Below are 21,557 nucleotides of genomic sequence, written 5' to 3'. Positions count from 1 at the left end.
TTTGGACACGGTAACATCAGTTTTAGGATGTATGAGCCTTGTCAGAATGGCCGAGCGGTCTAAGGCGCCAGACTCAAGGTTGTCCGACCTTCTCAGTTTGTGAGGTTTCTGGTCTCCCAATGGAGGCGTGGGTTCAAATCCCACTTCTGACAGAAGGTTTTTGGCGAGGCATGATGAAACTATCATAGTTCTGGTGCAAATCTCATTCACAACAAGTTTTCAAATGTAAGCACTGTCATCAATTGGAACATCTGAAAGGGCCAATTTCAAACTTTCTCCTAGGAACGAATCTCATTTCCCACAACATGCTCTGAATTAATTCTTTCATTAACATCACGTAGGCAATGGGTGGATCTGAATGTGCCAATTTCATACTCTCTCCTAGAAATGTGCCACATCCATGGCATTGATGATCAGGCCCCTTTCTCAAAAGCGCACACTTGTTATTAATAAAACGAAGGTACCCATAAAAAGCACGCGTAGGCCTCATTTTCTGACCTTAAATCTGTAAATCGTAAATGAGCTTGAAATTGTGCGCAGCTGAACACTTGCGGAATTATAATCGATGCCTTTTTAATGCCACTGACATATAAAAGAGCGCCTGTCAATGTTTAAATCCTTTAAGAGCAGCAAAAATGGCTTATATTTCCAAATACCTACAGCAATCTGACAAGCAATAGCGCGTGCGCCTGCTCAGGCCCTGACATGGCGCTAGGCACTTTTCCACGTCAAAGACAGTTTTAAGAAATATGGACTTTGCCGTAGATTTTGGGGGACGCACACTTTACGATCAAATCTGTGCCTACGCGCGCTTCATAAATGAGTCACCAGGAGTCTTGAATAGGCTTGTAATTAAGAAAAAAAGTACAGCCGCCTTTCCAAAGATGAGGACTCATGGTGAAACGAAGTAATGTCTTGTCAGCGTTTTCTCAGAGCCATGCAGGCTTTTAACTAAAGGACTGCTAGCAGAGGATGGTTTCGATCCATCGACCTCTGGGTTATGGGCCCAGCACGCTTCCGCTGCGCCACTCTGCTTACACGCTCCAGGGCACGACTCCACCTAGCGTCCCTAGCTAAGAAGGCCACACTGATGTAGAATTTTGGCATCATGCCAAGGATTCAGGTGTCTTGAAAAACTCGTAATTAAGAAATAAGGTACAGCTGCCTTTCCAATAACGAGGACACGTGGTGTAACGACGTAATGTTTTGTCAGCGTTTTCTCAGAGCCGGAGCCATGCAGGCTTTTAATAAAAGTACACCTAGCAGAGGATGGTTTCGATCCATCGACCTCTGGGTTATGGGCCCAGCACGCTTCCGCTGCGCCACTCTGCTCGAGCACAGCCCGGACACGACTCAACCTACAGGCCCTGGCAAAGCAGGCCACTCTGATGTAGACTGTTGGCACCATGCCAATGATTCAGGTGTCTTGAATAAACTTGCAATTAAGAAATAAAGAACAGCTGCCTTTCCAATTATGGTGAAAACGGGATAACATTCTGCCAGCCTTTTCTCAGAGCCAGAGCCATGCAAGCCTTCAAGAAAAGGGCTCTTAGCAGAGGATGGTTTCGATCCATCGACCTCTGAGTTTTGGGCCCAGCACGCTTCCGCTGCGCCACTCTGCTGAAGCGCACCCCAGATGGGACTCGAACCCACAATCCCTGGCTTAGGAGGCCAGTGCCTTATCCATTAGGCCACTGAGGCTTTGGGGTGACGATCATGGACCATGTTCTGTTGGAACATCAACAAACACAGACATGCTACAATGGATTGCATGACATGTTGGGAGAACAGAGAACTGACATGACTTTGGACACGGTAACATCAGTTTTAGAATGTATGAGCCGTGTCAGAATGGCCGAGCGGTCTAAGGCGCCAGACTCAAGGTTGTCGACCTTCTCAGTTTGTGAGGTTTCTGGTCTCCCAATGGAGGCGTGGGTTCAAATCCCACTTCTGACAGAAGGTTTTTGGCGAGGCATGATGAAACTATCATAGTTCTGGTGCAAATCTCATTCACAACAAGTTTTCAAATGTAAGCACTGTCATCAATTGGAACATCTGAAAGGGCCAATTTCAAACTTTCTCCTAGGAACGAATCTCATTTCCCACAACATGCTCTGAATTAATTCTTTCATTAACATCACATAGGCAATGGGTGGATCTGAATGTGCCAATTTCATACTCTCTCCTAGAAATGTGCCACATCCATGGCATTGATGATCAGGCCCCTTTCTCAAAGCGCACAGTTGTTATTAATAAAACTAAGGTACCCATAGAAAGCACGCGTAGGCCTCATTTTCTGACCTTAAATCTGTAAATCGTAAATGAGCTTGAAACTGTGCGCAGCTGAACACTTGCGGAATTATAATCGATGCCTTTTTAATGCCACTGACATATAAAAGAGCGCCTGTCAATGTTTAAATCCTTTAAGAGCAGCAAAAATGGCTTATATTTCCAAATACCTACAGCAATCTGACAAGCAATAGCGCCTGCGCCTGCTCAGGCCCTGACATGGCGCTAGGCACTTTTCCACGTCAAAGACAGTTTTAAGAAATATGGACTTTGCCGTAGATTTTGGGGGACGCACACTTTACGATCAAATCTGTGCCTACGCGCGCTTCATAAATGAGTCACCAGGACTCTTGAATAGGCTTGTAATTAAGAAAAAAAGTACAGCTGCCTTTCCAAAGATGAGGACTCATGGTGAAATGAAGTAATGGCTTGTCAGCGTTTTCTCAGAGCCATGCAGGCTTTTAACTAAAGGACTGCTAGCAGAGGATGGTTTCGATCCATCGACCTCTGGGTTATGGGCCCAGCACGCTTCCGCTGCGCCACTCTGCTTACACGCTGCAGGGCACGACTCCACCTAGCGTCCCTAGCTAAGAAGGCCACACTGATGTAGAATTTTGGCATCATGCCAAGGATTCAGGTGTCTTGAAAAACTCGTAATTAAGAAATAAGGTACAGCTGCCTTTCCAATGACGAGGACACGTGGTGTAATGATGTAATGTTTTGTCAGCGTTTTCTCAGAGCCGGAGCCATGCAGGCTTTTAATAAAAGTACACCTAGCAGAGGATGGTTTCGATCCATCGACCTCTGGGTTATGGGCCCAGCACGCTTCCGCTGCGCCACTCTGCTTGAGCACAGCCCGGACACGACTCAACCTACAGGCCCTGGCAAAGCAGGCCACTCTGATGTAGACTGTTGGCACCATGCCAATGATTCAGGTGTCTTGAATAAACTTGCAATTAAGAAATAAAGAACAGCTGCCTTTCCAATTATGGTGAAAACTGGATAACATTCTGCCAGCCTTTTCCTAGAGCCAGAGCCATGCAAGCCTTCAAGAAAAGGGCTCTTAGCAGAGGATGGTTTCGATCCATCGACCTCTGGGTTATGGGCCCAGCACGCTTCCGCTGCGCCACTCTGCTGAAGGGCACCCCAGATGGGACTCGAACCCACAATCCCTGGCTTAGGAGGCCAGTGCCTTATCCATTAGGCCACTGGGGCTTTGGGGTGACGATCATGGACCATGTTCTGTTGGAACATCAACAAACACAGACATGCTACAATGGATTGCATGACATGTTGGGAGAACAGAGAACTGACATGACTTTGGACACGGTAACATCAGTTTTAGGATGTATGAGCCGTGTCAGAATGGCCGAGCGGTCTAAGGCGCCAGACTCAAGGTTGTCCGACCTTCTCAGTTTGTGAGGTTTCTGGTCTCCCAATGGAGGCGTGGGTTCAAATCCCACTTCTGACAGAAGGTTTTTGGCGAGGCATGATGAAACTATCATAGTTCTGGTGCAAATCTCATTCACAACAAGTTTTCAAATGTAAGCACTGTCATCAATTGGAACATCTGAAAGGGCCAATTTCAAACTTTCTCCTAGGAACGAATCTCATTTCCCACAACATGCTCTGAATTAATTCTTTCATTAACATCACGTAGGCAATGGGTGGATCTGAATGTGCCAATTTTTATACTCTCTCCTAGAAATGTGCCACATCCATGGCATTGATGATCAGGCCCCTTTCTCAACAGCGCACACTTGTTATTAATAAAACGAAGGTACCCATAGAAAGCACGCGTAGGCCTCATTTTCTGACCTTAAATCTGTAAATCGTAAATGAGCTTGAAATTGTGCGCAGCTGAACACTTGCGGAATTATAATCGATGCCTTTTTAATGCCACTGACATATAAAAGAGCGCCTGTCAATGTTTAAATCCTTTAAGAGCAGCAAAAATGGCTTATATTTCCAAATACCTACAGCAATCTGACAAGCAATAGCGCCTGCGCCTGCTCAGGCCCTGACATGGCGCTAGGCACTTTTCCACGTCAAAGACAGTTTGAAGAAATATGGACTTTGCCGTAAATTTTGGGGGACGCACACTTTACGATCAAATCTGTGCCTACGCGCGCTTCATAAATGAGTCACCAGGAGTCTTGAATAGGCTTGTAATTAAGAAAAAAAGTACAGCCGCCTTTCCAAAGATGAGGACTCATGGTGAAACGAAGTAATGTCTTGTCAGCGTTTTCTCAGAGCCATGCAGGCTTTTAACTAAAGGACTGCTAGCAGAGGATGGTTTCGATCCATCGACCTCTGGGTTATGGGCCCAGCACGCTTCCGCTGCGCCACTCTGCTTACACGCTCCAGGGCACGACTCCACCTAGCGTCCCTAGCTAAGAAGGCCACACTGATGTAGAATTTTGGCATCATGCCAAGGATTCAGGTGTCTTGAAAAACTCGTAATTAAGAAATAAGGTACAGCTGCCTTTCCAATGACGAGGACACGTGGTGTAATGATGTAATGTTTTGTCAGCGTTTTCTCAGAGCCGGAGCCATGCAGGCTTTTAATAAAAGTACACCTAGCAGAGGATGGTTTCGATCCATCGACCTCTGGGTTATGGGCCCAGCACGCTTCCGCTGCGCCACTCTGCTTGAGCACAGCCCGGACACGACTCAACCTACAGGCCCTGGCAAAGCAGGCCACTCTGATGTAGACTGTTGGCACCATGCCAATGATTCAGGTGTCTTGAATAAACTTGCAATTAAGAAATAAAGAACAGCTGCCTTTCCAATTATGGTGAAAACTGGATAACATTCTGCCAGCCTTTTCCTAGAGCCAGAGCCATGCAAGCCTTCAAGAAAAGGGCTCTTAGCAGAGGATGGTTTCGATCCATCGACCTCTGGGTTATGGGCCCAGCACGCTTCCGCTGCGCCACTCTGCTGAAGGGCACCCCAGATGGGACTCGAACCCACAATCCCTGGCTTAGGAGGCCAGTGCCTTATCCATTAGGCCACTGGGGCTTTGGGGTGACGATCATGGACCATGTTCTGTTGGAACATCAACAAACACAGACATGCTACAATGGATTGCATGACATGTTGGGAGAACAGAGAACTGACATGACTTTGGACACGGTAACATCAGTTTTAGGATGTATGAGCCGTGTCAGAATGGCCGAGCGGTCTAAGGCGCCAGACTCAAGGTTGTCCGACCTTCTCAGTTTGTGAGGTTTCTGGTCTCCCAATGGAGGCGTGGGTTCAAATCCCACTTCTGACAGAAGGTTTTTGGCGAGGCATGATGAAACTATCATAGTTCTGGTGCAAATCTCATTCACAACAAGTTTTCAAATGTAAGCACTGTCATCAATTGGAACATCTGAAAGGGCCAATTTCAAACTTTCTCCTAGGAACGAATCTCATTTCCCACAACATGCTCTGAATTAATTCTTTCATTAACATCACGTAGGCAATGGGTGGATCTGAATGTGCCAATTTCATACTCTCTCCTAGAAATGTGCCACATCCATGGCATTGATGATCAGGCCCCTTTCTCAAAAGCGCACACTTGTTATTAATAAAACGAAGGTACCCATAGAAAGCACGCGTAGGCCTCATTTTCTGACCTTAAATCTGTAAATCGTAAATGAGCTTGAAATTGTGCGCAGCTGAACACTTGCGGAATTATAATCGATGCCTTTTTAATGCCACTGACATATAAAAGAGCGCCTGTCAATGTTTAAATCCTTTAAGAGCAGCAAAAAAGGCTTATATTTCCAAATACCTACAGCAATCTGACAAGCAATAGCGCGTGCGCCTGCTCAGGCCCTGACATGGCGCTAGACACTTTTCCACGTCAAAGACAGTTTTAAGAAATATGGACTTTGCCGTAGATTTTGGGGGACGCACACTTTACGATCAAATCTGTGCCTACGCGCGCTTCATAAATGAGTCACCAGGAGTCTTGAATAGGCTTGTAATTAAGAAAAAAAGTACAGCCGCCTTTCCAAAGATGAGGACTCATGGTGAAACGAAGTAATGTCTTGTCAGCGTTTTCTCAGAGCCATGCAGGCTTTTAACTAAAGGACTGCTAGCAGAGTATGGTTTCGATCCATCGACCTCTGGGTTATGGGCCCAGCACGCTTCCGCTGCGCCACTCTGCTTACATGCTCCAGGGCACGACTCCACCTAGCGTCCCTAGCTAAGAAGGCCACACTGATGTAGAATTTTGGCATAATGCCAAGGATTCAGGTGTCTTGAAAAACTCGTAATTAAGAAATAAGGTACAGCTGCCTTTCCAATGACGAGGACACGTGGTGTAACGACGTAATGTTTTGTCAGCGTTTTCTCAGAGCCGGAGCCATGCAGGCTTTTAATAAAAGTACACCTAGCAGAGGATGGTTTCGATCCATCGACCTCTGGGTTATGGGCCCAGCACGCTTTCGCTGCGCCACTCTGCTCGAGCACAGCCCGGACACGACTCAACCTACAGGCCCTGGCAAAGCAGGCCACTCTGATGTAGACTGTTGGCACCATGCCAATGATTCAGGTGTCTTGAATAAACTTGCAATTAAGAAATAAAGAACAGCTGCCTTTCCAATTATGGTGAAAACGGGATAACATTCTGCCAGCCTTTTCTCAGAGCCAGAGCCATGCAAGCCTTCAAGAAAAGGGCTCTTAGCAGAGGATGGTTTCGATCCATCGACCTCTGGGTTATTGGCCCAGCACGCTTCCGCTGCGCCACTCTGCTGAAGCGCACCCCAGATGGGACTCGAACCCACAATCCCTGGCTTAGGAGGCCAGTGCCTTATCCATTAGGCCACTGAGGCTTTGGGGTGACGATCATGGACCATGTTCTGTTGGAACATCAACAAACACAGACATGCTACAATGGATTGCATGACATGTTGGGAGAACAGAGAACTGACATGACTTTGGATACGGTAACATCAGTTTTAGGATGTATGAGCCGTGTCAGAATGGCCGAGCGGTCTAAGGCGCCAGACTCAAGGTTGTCCGACCTTCTCAGTTTGTGAGGTTTCTGGTCTCCCAATGGAGGCGTGGGTTCAAATCCCACTTCTGACAGAAGGTTTTTGTAGAGGCATGATGAAACTATCATAGTTCTGGTGCAAATCTCATTCACAACAAGTTTTCAAATGTAAGCACTGTCATCAATTGGAACATCTGAAAGGGCCAATTTCAAACTTTCTCCTAGGAACGAATCTCATTTCCCACAACATGCTCTGAATTAATTCTTTCATTAACATCACGTAGGCAATGGGTGGATCTGAATGTGCCAATTTCATACTCTCTCCTAGAAATGTGCCACATCCATGGCATTGATGATCAGGCCCCTTTCTCAAAAGCGCACACTTGTTATTAATAAAACGAAGGTACCCATAGAAAGCACGCGTAGGCCTCATTTTCTGACCTTAAATCTGTAAATCGTAAATGAGCTTGAAATTGTGCGCAGCTGAACACTTGCGGAATTATAATCGATGCCTTTTTAATGCCACTGACATATAAAAGAGCGCCTGTCAATGTTTAAATCCTTTAAGAGCAGCAAAAATGGCTTATATTTCCAAATACCTACAGCAATCTGACAAGCAATAGCGCGTGCGCCTGCTCAGGCCCTGACATGGCGCTAGGCACTTTTCCACGTCAAAGACAGTTTTAAGAAATATGGACTTTGCCTTAGATTTTGGGGGACGCACACTTTACGATCAAATCTGTGCCTACGCGCGCTTCATAAATGAGTCACCAGGAGTCTTGAATAGGCTTGTAATTAAGAAAAAAAGTACAGCCGCCTTTCCAAAGATGAGGACTCATGGTGAAACGAAGTAATGTCTTGTCAGCGTTTTCTCAGAGCCATGCAGGCTTTTAACTAAAGGACTGCTAGCAGAGGATGGTTTCGATCCATCGACCTCTGGGTTATGGGCCCAGCACGCTTCCGCTGCGCCACTCTGCTTACATGCTCCAGGGCACGACTCCACCTAGCGTCCCTAGCTAAGAAGGCCACACTGATGTAGAATTTTGGCATAATGCCAAGGATTCAGGTGTCTTGAAAAACTCGTAATTAAGAAATAAGGTACAGCTGCCTTTCCAATGACGAGGACACGTGGTGTAACGACGTAATGTTTTGTCAGCGTTTTCTCAGAGCCGGAGCCATGCAGGCTTTTAATAAAAGTACACCTAGCAGAGGATGGTTTCGATCCATCGACCTCTGGGTTATGGGCCCAGCACGCTTCCGCTGCGCCTCTCTGCTCGAGCACAGCCCGGACACGACTCAACCTACAGGCCCTGGCAAAGCAGGCCACTCTGATGTAGACTGTTGGCACCATGCCAATGATTCAGGTGTCTTGAATAAACTTGCAATTAAGAAATAAAGAACAGCTGCCTTTCCAATTATGGTGAAAACGGGATAACATTCTGCCAGCCTTTTCTCAGAGCCAGAGCCATGCAAGCCTTCAAGAAAAGGGCTCTTAGCAGAGGATGGTTTCGATCCATCGACCTCTGGGTTATGGGCCCAGCACGCTTCCGCTGCGCCACTCTGCTGAAGCGCACCCCAGATGGGACTCGAACCCACAATCCCTGGCTTAGGAGGCCAGTGCCTTATCCATTAGGCCACTGGGGCTTTGGGGTGACGATCATGGACCATGTTCTGTTGGAACATCAACAAACACAGACATGCTACAATGGATTGCATGACATGTTGGGAGAACAGAGAACTGACATGACTTTGGACACGGTAACATCAGTTTTAGGATGTATGAGCCTTGTCAGAATGGCCGAGCGGTCTAAGGCGCCAGACTCAAGGTTGTCCGACCTTCTCAGTTTGTGAGGTTTCTGGTCTCCCAATGGAGGCGTGGGTTCAAATCCCACTTCTGACAGAAGGTTTTTGGCGAGGCATGATGAAACTATCATAGTTCTGGTGCAAATCTCATTCACAACAAGTTTTCAAATGTAAGCACTGTCATCAATTGGAACATCTGAAAGGGCCAATTTCAAACTTTCTCCTAGGAACGAATCTCATTTCCCACAACATGCTCTGAATTAATTCTTTCATTAACATCACGTAGGCAATGGGTGGATCTGAATGTGCCAATTTCATACTCTCTCCTAGAAATGTGCCACATCCATGGCATTGATGATCAGGCCCCTTTCTCAAAAGCGCACACTTGTTATTAATAAAACGAAGGTACCCATAAAAAGCACGCGTAGGCCTCATTTTCTGACCTTAAATCTGTAAATCGTAAATGAGCTTGAAATTGTGCGCAGCTGAACACTTGCGGAATTATAATCGATGCCTTTTTAATGCCACTGACATATAAAAGAGCGCCTGTCAATGTTTAAATCCTTTAAGAGCAGCAAAAATGGCTTATATTTCCAAATACCTACAGCAATCTGACAAGCAATAGCGCGTGCGCCTGCTCAGGCCCTGACATGGCGCTAGGCACTTTTCCACGTCAAAGACAGTTTTAAGAAATATGGACTTTGCCGTAGATTTTGGGGGACGCACACTTTACGATCAAATCTGTGCCTACGCGCGCTTCATAAATGAGTCACCAGGAGTCTTGAATAGGCTTGTAATTAAGAAAAAAAGTACAGCCGCCTTTCCAAAGATGAGGACTCATGGTGAAACGAAGTAATGTCTTGTCAGCGTTTTCTCAGAGCCATGCAGGCTTTTAACTAAAGGACTGCTAGCAGAGGATGGTTTCGATCCATCGACCTCTGGGTTATGGGCCCAGCACGCTTCCGCTGCGCCACTCTGCTTACACGCTCCAGGGCACGACTCCACCTAGCGTCCCTAGCTAAGAAGGCCACACTGATGTAGAATTTTGGCATCATGCCAAGGATTCAGGTGTCTTGAAAAACTCGTAATTAAGAAATAAGGTACAGCTGCCTTTCCAATAACGAGGACACGTGGTGTAACGACGTAATGTTTTGTCAGCGTTTTCTCAGAGCCGGAGCCATGCAGGCTTTTAATAAAAGTACACCTAGCAGAGGATGGTTTCGATCCATCGACCTCTGGGTTATGGGCCCAGCACGCTTCCGCTGCGCCACTCTGCTCGAGCACAGCCCGGACACGACTCAACCTACAGGCCCTGGCAAAGCAGGCCACTCTGATGTAGACTGTTGGCACCATGCCAATGATTCAGGTGTCTTGAATAAACTTGCAATTAAGAAATAAAGAACAGCTGCCTTTCCAATTATGGTGAAAACGGGATAACATTCTGCCAGCCTTTTCTCAGAGCCAGAGCCATGCAAGCCTTCAAGAAAAGGGCTCTTAGCAGAGGATGGTTTCGATCCATCGACCTCTGAGTTTTGGGCCCAGCACGCTTCCGCTGCGCCACTCTGCTGAAGCGCACCCCAGATGGGACTCGAACCCACAATCCCTGGCTTAGGAGGCCAGTGCCTTATCCATTAGGCCACTGAGGCTTTGGGGTGACGATCATGGACCATGTTCTGTTGGAACATCAACAAACACAGACATGCTACAATGGATTGCATGACATGTTGGGAGAACAGAGAACTGACATGACTTTGGACACGGTAACATCAGTTTTAGAATGTATGAGCCGTGTCAGAATGGCCGAGCGGTCTAAGGCGCCAGACTCAAGGTTGTCAGACCTTCTCAGTTTGTGAGGTTTCTGGTCTCCCAATGGAGGCGTGGGTTCAAATCCCACTTCTGATAGAAGGTTTTTGGCGAGGCATGATGAAACTATCATAGTTCTGGTGCAAATCTCATTCACAACAAGTTTTCAAATGTAAGCACTGTCATCAATTGGAACATCTGAAAGGGCCAATTTCAAACTTTCTCCTAGGAACGAATCTCATTTCCCACAACATGCTCTGAATTAATTCTTTCATTAACATCACATAGGCAATGGGTGGATCTGAATGTGCCAATTTCATACTCTCTCCTAGAAATGTGCCACATCCATGGCATTGATGATCAGGCCCCTTTCTCAAAGCGCACAGTTGTTATTAATAAAACTAAGGTACCCATAGAAAGCACGCGTAGGCCTCATTTTCTGACCTTAAATCTGTAAATCGTAAATGAGCTTGAAACTGTGCGCAGCTGAACACTTGCGGAATTATAATCGATGCCTTTTTAATGCCACTGACATATAAAAGAGCGCCTGTCAATGTTTAAATCCTTTAAGAGCAGCAAAAATGGCTTATATTTCCAAATACCTACAGCAATCTGACAAGCAATAGCGCCTGCGCCTGCTCAGGCCCTGACATGGCGCTAGGCACTTTTCCACGTCAAAGACAGTTTTAAGAAATATGGACTTTGCCGTAGATTTTGGGGGACGCACACTTTACGATCAAATCTGTGCCTACGCGCGCTTCATAAATGAGTCACCAGGACTCTTGAATAGGCTTGTAATTAAGAAAAAAAGTACAGCTGCCTTTCCAAAGATGAGGACTCATGGTGAAATGAAGTAATGTCTTGTCAGCGTTTTCTCAGAGCCATGCAGGCTTTTAACTAAAGGACTGCTAGCAGAGGATGGTTTCGATCCATCGACCTCTGGGTTATGGGCCCAGCACGCTTCCGCTGCGCCACTCTGCTTACACGCTGCAGGGCACGACTCCACCTAGCGTCCCTAGCTAAGAAGGCCACACTGATGTAGAATTTTGGCATCATGCCAAGGATTCAGGTGTCTTGAAAAACTCGTAATTAAGAAATAAGGTACAGCTGCCTTTCCAATGACGAGGACACGTGGTGTAATGATGTAATGTTTTGTCAGCGTTTTCTCAGAGCCGGAGCCATGCAGGCTTTTAATAAAAGTACACCTAGCAGAGGATGGTTTCGATCCATCGACCTCTGGGTTATGGGCCCAGCACGCTTCCGCTGCGCCACTCTGCTTGAGCACAGCCCGGACACGACTCAACCTACAGGCCCTGGCAAAGCAGGCCACTCTGATGTAGACTGTTGGCACCATGCCAATGATTCAGGTGTCTTGAATAAACTTGCAATTAAGAAATAAAGAACAGCTGCCTTTCCAATTATGGTGAAAACTGGATAACATTCTGCCAGCCTTTTCCTAGAGCCAGAGCCATGCAAGCCTTCAAGAAAAGGGCTCTTAGCAGAGGATGGTTTCGATCCATCGACCTCTGGGTTATGGGCCCAGCACGCTTCCGCTGCGCCACTCTGCTGAAGGGCACCCCAGATGGGACTCGAACCCACAATCCCTGGCTTAGGAGGCCAGTGCCTTATCCATTAGGCCACTGGGGCTTTGGGGTGACGATCATGGACCATGTTCTGTTGGAACATCAACAAACACAGACATGCTACAATGGATTGCATGACATGTTGGGAGAACAGAGAACTGACATGACTTTGGACACGGTAACATCAGTTTTAGGATGTATGAGCCGTGTCAGAATGGCCGAGCGGTCTAAGGCGCCAGACTCAAGGTTGTCCGACCTTCTCAGTTTGTGAGGTTTCTGGTCTCCCAATGGAGGCGTGGGTTCAAATCCCACTTCTGACAGAAGGTTTTTGGCGAGGCATGATGAAACTATCATAGTTCTGGTGCAAATCTCATTCACAACAAGTTTTCAAATGTAAGCACTGTCATCAATTGGAACATCTGAAAGGGCCAATTTCAAACTTTCTCCTAGGAACGAATCTCATTTCCCACAACATGCTCTGAATTAATTCTTTCATTAACATCACGTAGGCAATGGGTGGATCTGAATGTGCCAATTTTTATACTCTCTCCTAGAAATGTGCCACATCCATGGCATTGATGATCAGGCCCCTTTCTCAAAAGCGCACACTTGTTATTAATAAAACGAAGGTACCCATAGAAAGCACGCGTAGGCCTCATTTTCTGACCTTAAATCTGTAAATCGTAAATGAGCTTGAAATTGTGCGCAGCTGAACACTTGCGGAATTATAATCGATGCCTTTTTAATGCCACTGACATATAAAAGAGCGCCTGTCAATGTTTAAATCCTTTAAGAGCAGCAAAAATGGCTTATATTTCCAAATACCTACAGCAATCTGACAAGCAATAGCGCCTGCGCCTGCTCAGGCCCTGACATGGCGCTAGGCACTTTTCCACGTCAAAGACAGTTTGAAGAAATATGGACTTTGCCGTAAATTTTGGGGGACGCACACTTTACGATCAAATCTGTGCCTACGCGCGCTTCATAAATGAGTCACCAGGAGTCTTGAATAGGCTTGTAATTAAGAAAAAAAGTACAGCCGCCTTTCCAAAGATGAGGACTCATGGTGAAACGAAGTAATGTCTTGTCAGCGTTTTCTCAGAGCCATGCAGGCTTTTAACTAAAGGACTGCTAGCAGAGGATGGTTTCGATCCATCGACCTCTGGGTTATGGGCCCAGCACGCTTCCGCTGCGCCACTCTGCTTACACGCTCCAGGGCACGACTCCACCTAGCGTCCCTAGCTAAGAAGGCCACACTGATGTAGAATTTTGGCATCATGCCAAGGATTCAGGTGTCTTGAAAAACTCGTAATTAAGAAATAAGGTACAGCTGCCTTTCCAATGACGAGGACACGTGGTGTAATGATGTAATGTTTTGTCAGCGTTTTCTCAGAGCCGGAGCCATGCAGGCTTTTAATAAAAGTACACCTAGCAGAGGATGGTTTCGATCCATTGACCTCTGGGTTATGGGCCCAGCACGCTTCCGCTGCGCCACTCTGCTTGAGCACAGCCCGGACACGACTCAACCTACAGGCCCTGGCAAAGCAGGCCACTCTGATGTAGACTGTTGGCACCATGCCAATGATTCAGGTGTCTTGAATAAACTTGCAATTAAGAAATAAAGAACAGCTGCCTTTCCAATTATGGTGAAAACTGGATAACATTCTGCCAGCCTTTTCCTAGAGCCAGAGCCATGCAAGCCTTCAAGAAAAGGGCTCTTAGCAGAGGATGGTTTCGATCCATCGACCTCTGGGTTATGGGCCCAGCACGCTTCCGCTGCGCCACTCTGCTGAAGGGCACCCCAGATGGGACTCGAACCCACAATCCCTGGCTTAGGAGGCCAGTGCCTTATCCATTAGGCCACTGGGGCTTTGGGGTGACGATCATGGACCATGTTCTGTTGGAACATCAACAAACACAGACATGCTACAATGGATTGCATGACATGTTGGGAGAACAGAGAACTGACATGACTTTGGACACGGTAACATCAGTTTTAGGATGTATGAGCCGTGTCAGAATGGCCGAGCGGTCTAAGGCGCCAGACTCAAGGTTGTCCGACCTTCTCAGTTTGTGAGGTTTCTGGTCTCCCAATGGAGGCGTGGGTTCAAATCCCACTTCTGACAGAAGGTTTTTGGCGAGGCATGATGAAACTATCATAGTTCTGGTGCAAATCTAATTCACAACAAGTTTTCAAATGTAAGCACTGTCATCAATTGGAACATCTGAAAGGGCCAATTTCAAACTTTCTCCTAGGAACGAATCTCATTTCCCACAACATGCTCTGAATTAATTCTTTCATTAACATCACGTAGGCAATGGGTGGATCTGAATGTGCCAATTTCATACTCTCTCCTAGAAATGTGCCACATCCATGGCATTGATGATCAGGCCCCTTTCTCAAAAGCGCACACTTGTTATTAATAAAACGAAGGTACCCATAGAAAGCACGCGTAGGCCTCATTTTCTGACCTTAAATCTGTAAATCGTAAATGAGCTTGAAATTGTGCGCAGCTGAACACTTGCGGAATTATAATCGATGCCTTTTTAATGCCACTGACATATAAAAGAGCGCCTGTCAATGTTTAAATCCTTTAAGAGCAGCAAAAATGGCTTATATTTCCAAATACCTACAGCAATCTGACAAGCAATAGCGCCTGCGCCTGCTCAGGCCCTGACATGGCGCTAGGCACTTTTCCACGTCAAAGACAGTTTTAAGAAATATGGACTTTGCCGTAAATTTTGGGGGACGCACACTTTACGATCAAATCTGTGCCTACGCGCGCTTCATAAATGAGTCACCAGGAGTCTTGAATAGGCTTGTAATTAAGAAAAAAAGTACAGCCGCCTTTCCAAAGATGAGGACTCATGGTGAAACGAAGTAATGTCTTGTCAGCGTTTTCTCAGAGCCATGCAGGCTTTTAACTAAAGGACTGCTAGCAGAGTATGGTTTCGATCCATCGACCTCTGGGTTATGGGCCCAGCACGCTTCCGCTGCGCCACTCTGCTTACACGCTCCAGGGCACGACTCCACCTAGCGTCCCTAGCTAAGAAGGCCACACTGATGTAGAATTTTGGCATCATGCCAAGGATTCAGGTGTCTTGAAAAACTCGTAATTAAGAAATAAGGTACAGCTGCCTTTCCAATGACGAGGACACGTGGTGTAATGATGTAATGTTTTGTCAGCGTTTTCTCAGAGCCGGAGCCATGCAGGCTTTTAATAAAAGTACACCTAGCAGAGGATGGTTTCGATCCATCGACCTCTGGGTTATGGGCCCAGCACGCTTCCGCTGCGCCACTCTGCTTGAGCACAGCCCGGACACGACTCAACCTACAGGCCCTGGCAAAGCAGGCCACTCTGATGTAGACTGTTGGCACCATGCCAATGATTCAGGTGTCTTGAATAAACTTGCAATTAAGAAATAAAGAACAGCTGCCTTTCCAATTATGGTGAAAACTGGATAACATTCTGCCAGCCTTTTCCTAGAGCCAGAGCCATGCAAGCCTTCAAGAAAAGGGCTCTTAGCAGAGGATGGTTTCGATCCATCGCCCTCTGCGTTATGGGCCCAGCACGCTTCCGCTGCACCACTCTGCTGAAGGGCACCCCAGATGGGACTCGAACCCACAATCCCTGGCTTAGGAGGCCAGTGCCTTATCCATTAGGCCACTGGGGCTTTGGGGTGACGATCATGGACCATGTTCTGTTGGAACATCAACAAACACAGACATGCTACAATGGATTGCATGACATGTTGGGAGAACAGAGAACTGACATGACTTTGGACACGGTAACATCAGTTTTAGGATGTATGAGCCGTGTCAGAATGGCCGAGCGGTCTAAGGCGCCAGACTCAAGGTTGTCCGACCTTCTCAGTTTGTGAGGTTTCTGGTCTCCCAATGGAGGCGTGGGTTCAAATCCCACTTCTGACAGAAGGTTTTTGGCGAGGCATGATGAAACTATCATAGTTCTGGTGCAAATCTCATTCACAACAAGTTTTCAAATGTAAGCACTGTCATCAATTGGAACATCTGAAAGGGCCAATTTCAAACTTTCTCCTAGGAACGAATCTCATTTCCCACAACATGCTCTGAATTAATTCTTTCATTAACATCACGTAGGCAATGGGTGGATCTGAATGTGCCAATTTCATACTCTCTCCTAGAAATGTGCCTTATCCATGGCATTGATGATCAGGCCCCTTTCTCAAAAGCGCACACTTGTTATTAATAAAACGAAGGTACCCATAGAAAGCACGCGTAGGCCTCATTTTCTGACCTTAAATCTGTAAATCGTAAATGAGCTTGAAATTGTGCGCAGCTGAACACCTGCGGAATTATAATCGATGCCTTTTTAATGCCACTGACATATAAAAGAGCGCCTGTCAATGTTTAAATCCTTTAAGAGCAGCAAAAATGGCTTATATTTCCAAATACCTACAGCAATCTGACAAGCAATAGCGCCTGCGCCTGCTCAGGCCCTGACATGGCGCTAGGCACTTTTCCACGTCAAAGACAGTTTTAAGAAATATGGACTTTGCCGTAAATTTTGGGGGACGCACACTTTACGATCAAATCTGTGCCTACGCGCGCTTCATAAATGAGTCACCAGGAGTCTTGAATAGGCTTGTAATTAAGAAAAAAAGTACAGCCGCCTTTCCAAAGATGAGGACTCATGGTGAAACGAAGTAATGTCTTGTCAGCGTTTTCTCAGAGCCATGCAGGCTTTTAACTAAAGGACTGCTAGCAGAGGATGGTTTCGATCCATCGACCTCTGGGTTATGGGCCCAGCACGCTTCCGCTGCGCCACTCTGCTTACACGCTCCAGGGCACGACTCCACCTAGCGTCCCTAGCTAAGAAGGCCACACTGATGTAGAATTTTGGCATCATGCCAAGGATTCAGGTGTCTTGAAAAACTCGTAATTAAGAAATAAGGTACAGCTGCCTTTCCAATGACGAGGACACGTGGTGTAATGATGTAATGTTTTGTCAGCGTTTTCTCAGAGCCGGAGCCATGCAGGCTTTTAATAAAAGTACACCTAGCAGAGGATGGTTTCGATCCATCGACCTCTGGGTTATGGGCCCAGCACGCTTCCGCTGCGCCACTCTGCTTGAGCACAGCCCGGACACGACTCAACCTACAGGCCCTGGCAAAGCAGGCCACTCTGATGTAGACTGTTGGCACCATGCCAATGATTCAGGTGTCTTGAATAAACTTGCAATTAAGAAATAAAGAACAGCTGCCTTTCCAATTATGGTGAAAACTGGATAACATTCTGCCAGCCTTTTCCTAGAGCCAGAGCCATGCAAGCCTTCAAGAAAAGGGCTCTTAGCAGAGGATGGTTTCGATCCATCGACCTCTGGGTTATGGGCCCAGCACGCTTCCGCTGCGCCACTCTGCTGAAGGGCACCCCAGATGGGACTCGAACCCACAATCCCTGGCTTAGGAGGCCAGTGCCTTATCCATTAGGCCACTGGGGCTTTGGGGTGACGATCATGGACCATGTTCTGTTGGAACATCAACAAACACAGACATGCTACAATGGATTGCATGACATGTTGGGAGAACAGAGAACTGACATGACTTTGGACACGGTAACATCAGTTTTAGGATGTATGAGCCGTGTCAGAATGGCCGAGCGGTCTAAGGCGCCAGACTCAAGGTTGTCCGACCTTCTCAGTTTGTGAGGTTTCTGGTCTCCCAATGGAGGCGTGGGTTCAAATCCCACTTCTGACAGAAGGTTTTTGGCGAGGCATGATGAAACTATCATAGTTCTGGTGCAAATCTCATTCACAACAAGTTTTCAAATGTAAGCACTGTCATCAATTGGAACATCTGAAAGGGCCAATTTCAAACTTTCTCCTAGGAACGAATCTCATTTCCCACAACATGCTCTGAATTAATTCTTTCATTAACATCACGTAGGCAATGGGTGGATCTGAATGTGCCAATTTCATACTCTCTCCTAGAAATGTGCCACATCCATGGCATTGATGATCAGGCCCCTTTCTCAAAAGCGCACACTTGTTATTAATAAAACGAAGGTACCCATAGAAAGCACGCGTAGGCCTCATTTTCTGACCTTAAATCTGTAAATCGTAAATGAGCTTGAAATTGTGCGCAGCTGAACACTTGCGGAATTATAATCGATGCCTTTTTAATGCCACTGACATATAAAAGAGCGCCTGTCAATGTTTAAATCCTTTAAGAGCAGCAAAAATGGCTTATATTTCCAAATACCTACAGCAATCTGACAAGCAATAGCGCCTGCGCCTGCTCAGGCCCTGACATGGCGCTAGGCACTTTTCCACGTCAAAGACAGTTTTAAGAAATATGGACTTTGCCGTAAATTTTGGGGGACGCACACTTTACGATCAAATCTGTGCCTACGCGCGCTTCATAAATGAGTCACCAGGAGTCTTGAATAGGCTTGTAATTAAGAAAAAAAGTACAGCCGCCTTTCCAAAGATGAGGACTCATGGTGAAACGAAGTAATGTCTTGTCAGCGTTTTCTCAGAGCCATGCAGGCTTTTAACTAAAGGACTGCTAGCAGAGTATGGTTTCGATCCATCGACCTCTGGGTTATGGGCCCAGCACGCTTCCGCTGCGCCACTCTGCTTACACGCTCCAGGGCACGACTCCACCTAGCGTCCCTAGCTAAGAAGGCCACACTGATGTAGAATTTTGGCATCATGCCAAGGATTCAGGTGTCTTGAAAAACTCGTAATTAAGAAATAAGGTACAGCTGCCTTTCCAATGACGAGGACACGTGGTGTAATGATGTAATGTTTTGTCAGCGTTTTCTCAGAGCCGGAGCCATGCAGGCTTTTAATAAAAGTACACCTAGCAGAGGATGGTTTCGATCCATCGACCTCTGGGTTATGGGCCCAGCACGCTTCCGCTGCGCCACTCTGCTTGAGCACAGCCCGGACACGACTCAACCTACAGGCCCTGGCAAAGCAGGCCACTCTGATGTAGACTGTTGGCACCATGCCAATGATTCAGGTGTCTTGAATAAACTTGCAATTAAGAAATAAAGAACAGCTGCCTTTCCAATTATGGTGAAAACTGGATAACATTCTGCCAGCCTTTTCCTAGAGCCAGAGCCATGCAAGCCTTCAAGAAAAGGGCTCTTAGCAGAGGATGGTTTCGATCCATCGCCCTCTGGGTTATGGGCCCAGCACGCTTCCGCTGCACCACTCTGCTGAAGGGCACCCCAGATGGGACTCGAACCCACAATCCCTGGCTTAGGAGGCCAGTGCCTTATCCATTAGGCCACTGGGGCTTTGGGGTGACGATCATGGACCATGTTCTGTTGGAACATCAACAAACACAGACATGCTACAATGGATTGCATGACATGTTGGGAGAACAGAGAACTGACATGACTTTGGACACGGTAACATCAGTTTTAGGATGTATGAGCCGTGTCAGAATGGCCGAGCGGTCTAAGGCGCCAGACTCAAGGTTGTCCGACCTTCTCAGTTTGTGAGGTTTCTGGTCTCCCAATGGAGGCGTGGGTTCAAATCCCACTTCTGACAGAAGGTTTTTGGCGAGGCATGATGAAACTATCATAGTTCTAGTGCAAATCTCATTCACAACAAGTTTTTAAATGTAAGCACTGTCATCAATTGGAACATCTGAAAGGGCCAATTTCAAACTTTCTCCTAGGAACGAATCTCATTTCCCACAACAAGCTCTGAATAAATTCTTTCATTAACATCACGTAGGCAATGGGTGGATCTGAATGTGCCAATTTCATACTCTCTCCTAGAAATGTGCCTTATCCATGGCATTGATGATCAGGCCCCTTTCTCAAAAGCGCACACTTGTTATTAATAAAACGAAGGTACCCATAGAAAGCACGCGTAGGCCTCATTTTCTGACCTTAAATCTGTAAATCGTAAATGAGCTTGAAATTGTGCGCAGCTGAACACTTGCGGAATTATAATCGATGCCTTTTTAATGCCACTGACATATAAAAGAGCGCCTGTCAATGTTTAAATCCTTTAAGAGCAGCAAAAATGGCTTATATTTCCAAATACCTACAGCAATCTGACAAGCAATAGCGCCTGCGCCTGCTCAGGCCCTGACATGGCGCTAGGCACTTTTCCACGTCAAAGACAGTTTTAAGAAATATGGACTTTGCCGTAAATTTTGGGGGACGCACACTTTACGATCAAATCTGTGCCTACGCGCGCTTCATAAATGAGTCACCAGGAGTCTTGAATAGGCTTGTAATTAAGAAAAAAAGTACAGCCGCCTTTCCAAAGATGAGGACTCATGGTGAAACGAAGTAATGTCTTGTCAGCGTTTTCTCAGAGCCATGCAGGCTTTTAACTAAAGGACTGCTAGCAGAGGATGGTTTCGATCCATCGACCTCTGGGTTATGGGCCCAGCACGCTTCCGCTGCGCCACTCTGCTTACACGCTCCAGGGCACGACTCCACCTAGCGTCCCTAGCTAAGAAGGCCACACTGATGTAGAATTTTGGCATCATGCCAAGGATTCAGGTGTCTTGAAAAACTCGTAATTAAGAAATAAGGTACAGCTGCCTTTCCAATGACGAGGACACGTGGTGTAATGATGTAATGTTTTGTCAGCGTTTTCTCAGAGCCGGAGCCATGCAGGCTTTTAATAAAAGTACACCTAGCAGAGGATGGTTTCGATCCATCGACCTCTGGGTTATGGGCCCAGCACGCTTCCGCTGCGCCACTCTGCTTGAGCACAGCCCGGACACGACTCAACCTACAGGCCCTGGCAAAGCAGGCCACTCTGATGTAGACTGTTGGCACCATGCCAATGATTCAGGTGTCTTGAATAAACTTGCAATTAAGAAATAAAGAACAGCTGCCTTTCCAATTATGGTGAAAACTGGATAACATTCTGCCAGCCTTTTCCTAGAGCCAGAGCCATGCAAGCCTTCAAGAAAAGGGCTCTTAGCAGAGGATGGTTTCGATCCATCGACCTCTGGGTTATGGGCCCAGCACGCTTCCGCTGCGCCACTCTGCTGAAGGGCACCCCAGATGGGACTCGAACCCACAATCCCTGGCTTAGGAGGCCAGTGCCTTATCCATTAGGCCACTGGGGCTT

General features: G+C 46.7%; 26 non-coding genes across 26 annotated transcripts; 12 read left to right on the top strand and 14 right to left on the bottom strand.

Moving 5' to 3' along the window:
* Window positions 1-40: 40 nt before the first annotated feature.
* Window positions 41-152, top strand: trnal-caa (transfer RNA leucine (anticodon CAA)). Its single transcript has 2 exons — window positions 41-78; window positions 107-152. It is a non-coding gene; the product is annotated as a tRNA-Leu (tRNA).
* A 1,398-nt stretch (window positions 153-1,550) lies between these two features.
* Window positions 1,551-1,622, bottom strand: trnal-caa (transfer RNA leucine (anticodon CAA)). Its single transcript has one exon. It is a non-coding gene; the product is annotated as a tRNA-Leu (tRNA).
* Window positions 1,623-1,628: 6 nt separating this feature from the next.
* Window positions 1,629-1,701, bottom strand: trnar-ccu (transfer RNA arginine (anticodon CCU)). Its single transcript has one exon. It is a non-coding gene; the product is annotated as a tRNA-Arg (tRNA).
* A 144-nt stretch (window positions 1,702-1,845) lies between these two features.
* Window positions 1,846-1,956, top strand: trnal-caa (transfer RNA leucine (anticodon CAA)). Its single transcript has 2 exons — window positions 1,846-1,883; window positions 1,911-1,956. It is a non-coding gene; the product is annotated as a tRNA-Leu (tRNA).
* A 1,475-nt stretch (window positions 1,957-3,431) lies between these two features.
* Window positions 3,432-3,504, bottom strand: trnar-ccu (transfer RNA arginine (anticodon CCU)). Its single transcript has one exon. It is a non-coding gene; the product is annotated as a tRNA-Arg (tRNA).
* A 144-nt stretch (window positions 3,505-3,648) lies between these two features.
* trnal-caa (transfer RNA leucine (anticodon CAA)) lies at window positions 3,649-3,760 on the top strand. The gene is made up of 2 exons: window positions 3,649-3,686; window positions 3,715-3,760. It is a non-coding gene; the product is annotated as a tRNA-Leu (tRNA).
* Window positions 3,761-5,237: 1,477 nt separating this feature from the next.
* Window positions 5,238-5,310, bottom strand: trnar-ccu (transfer RNA arginine (anticodon CCU)). Its single transcript has one exon. It is a non-coding gene; the product is annotated as a tRNA-Arg (tRNA).
* Window positions 5,311-5,454: 144 nt separating this feature from the next.
* Window positions 5,455-5,566, top strand: trnal-caa (transfer RNA leucine (anticodon CAA)). The gene is made up of 2 exons: window positions 5,455-5,492; window positions 5,521-5,566. It is a non-coding gene; the product is annotated as a tRNA-Leu (tRNA).
* A 1,476-nt stretch (window positions 5,567-7,042) lies between these two features.
* On the bottom strand, window positions 7,043-7,115 carry trnar-ccu (transfer RNA arginine (anticodon CCU)). The gene has a single exon. It is a non-coding gene; the product is annotated as a tRNA-Arg (tRNA).
* Window positions 7,116-7,259: 144 nt separating this feature from the next.
* Window positions 7,260-7,371, top strand: trnal-caa (transfer RNA leucine (anticodon CAA)). The gene is made up of 2 exons: window positions 7,260-7,297; window positions 7,326-7,371. It is a non-coding gene; the product is annotated as a tRNA-Leu (tRNA).
* A 1,476-nt stretch (window positions 7,372-8,847) lies between these two features.
* Window positions 8,848-8,920, bottom strand: trnar-ccu (transfer RNA arginine (anticodon CCU)). The gene has a single exon. It is a non-coding gene; the product is annotated as a tRNA-Arg (tRNA).
* Window positions 8,921-9,064: 144 nt separating this feature from the next.
* On the top strand, window positions 9,065-9,176 carry trnal-caa (transfer RNA leucine (anticodon CAA)). The gene is made up of 2 exons: window positions 9,065-9,102; window positions 9,131-9,176. It is a non-coding gene; the product is annotated as a tRNA-Leu (tRNA).
* Window positions 9,177-10,574: 1,398 nt separating this feature from the next.
* On the bottom strand, window positions 10,575-10,646 carry trnal-caa (transfer RNA leucine (anticodon CAA)). The gene has a single exon. It is a non-coding gene; the product is annotated as a tRNA-Leu (tRNA).
* A 6-nt stretch (window positions 10,647-10,652) lies between these two features.
* Window positions 10,653-10,725, bottom strand: trnar-ccu (transfer RNA arginine (anticodon CCU)). The gene has a single exon. It is a non-coding gene; the product is annotated as a tRNA-Arg (tRNA).
* Window positions 10,726-10,869: 144 nt separating this feature from the next.
* trnal-caa (transfer RNA leucine (anticodon CAA)) lies at window positions 10,870-10,981 on the top strand. Its single transcript has 2 exons — window positions 10,870-10,907; window positions 10,936-10,981. It is a non-coding gene; the product is annotated as a tRNA-Leu (tRNA).
* A 1,475-nt stretch (window positions 10,982-12,456) lies between these two features.
* Window positions 12,457-12,529, bottom strand: trnar-ccu (transfer RNA arginine (anticodon CCU)). Its single transcript has one exon. It is a non-coding gene; the product is annotated as a tRNA-Arg (tRNA).
* Window positions 12,530-12,673: 144 nt separating this feature from the next.
* Window positions 12,674-12,785, top strand: trnal-caa (transfer RNA leucine (anticodon CAA)). The gene is made up of 2 exons: window positions 12,674-12,711; window positions 12,740-12,785. It is a non-coding gene; the product is annotated as a tRNA-Leu (tRNA).
* A 1,477-nt stretch (window positions 12,786-14,262) lies between these two features.
* On the bottom strand, window positions 14,263-14,335 carry trnar-ccu (transfer RNA arginine (anticodon CCU)). The gene has a single exon. It is a non-coding gene; the product is annotated as a tRNA-Arg (tRNA).
* Window positions 14,336-14,479: 144 nt separating this feature from the next.
* Window positions 14,480-14,591, top strand: trnal-caa (transfer RNA leucine (anticodon CAA)). Its single transcript has 2 exons — window positions 14,480-14,517; window positions 14,546-14,591. It is a non-coding gene; the product is annotated as a tRNA-Leu (tRNA).
* Window positions 14,592-16,067: 1,476 nt separating this feature from the next.
* On the bottom strand, window positions 16,068-16,140 carry trnar-ccu (transfer RNA arginine (anticodon CCU)). Its single transcript has one exon. It is a non-coding gene; the product is annotated as a tRNA-Arg (tRNA).
* A 144-nt stretch (window positions 16,141-16,284) lies between these two features.
* Window positions 16,285-16,396, top strand: trnal-caa (transfer RNA leucine (anticodon CAA)). The gene is made up of 2 exons: window positions 16,285-16,322; window positions 16,351-16,396. It is a non-coding gene; the product is annotated as a tRNA-Leu (tRNA).
* Window positions 16,397-17,872: 1,476 nt separating this feature from the next.
* Window positions 17,873-17,945, bottom strand: trnar-ccu (transfer RNA arginine (anticodon CCU)). Its single transcript has one exon. It is a non-coding gene; the product is annotated as a tRNA-Arg (tRNA).
* Window positions 17,946-18,089: 144 nt separating this feature from the next.
* On the top strand, window positions 18,090-18,201 carry trnal-caa (transfer RNA leucine (anticodon CAA)). The gene is made up of 2 exons: window positions 18,090-18,127; window positions 18,156-18,201. It is a non-coding gene; the product is annotated as a tRNA-Leu (tRNA).
* Window positions 18,202-19,677: 1,476 nt separating this feature from the next.
* trnar-ccu (transfer RNA arginine (anticodon CCU)) lies at window positions 19,678-19,750 on the bottom strand. Its single transcript has one exon. It is a non-coding gene; the product is annotated as a tRNA-Arg (tRNA).
* Window positions 19,751-19,894: 144 nt separating this feature from the next.
* Window positions 19,895-20,006, top strand: trnal-caa (transfer RNA leucine (anticodon CAA)). The gene is made up of 2 exons: window positions 19,895-19,932; window positions 19,961-20,006. It is a non-coding gene; the product is annotated as a tRNA-Leu (tRNA).
* Window positions 20,007-21,482: 1,476 nt separating this feature from the next.
* Window positions 21,483-21,555, bottom strand: trnar-ccu (transfer RNA arginine (anticodon CCU)). Its single transcript has one exon. It is a non-coding gene; the product is annotated as a tRNA-Arg (tRNA).
* Window positions 21,556-21,557: the final 2 nt, after the last annotated feature.

Source organism: Paramisgurnus dabryanus, chromosome 6 (assembly GCF_030506205.2).
Source record: "Paramisgurnus dabryanus chromosome 6, PD_genome_1.1, whole genome shotgun sequence".
Lineage (NCBI taxonomy): Eukaryota > Metazoa > Chordata > Actinopteri > Cypriniformes > Cobitidae > Paramisgurnus > Paramisgurnus dabryanus.
The sequence above is the reverse complement of the archived record's forward strand: the minus strand, read 5'-3'. Positions and strand labels throughout refer to the sequence as shown.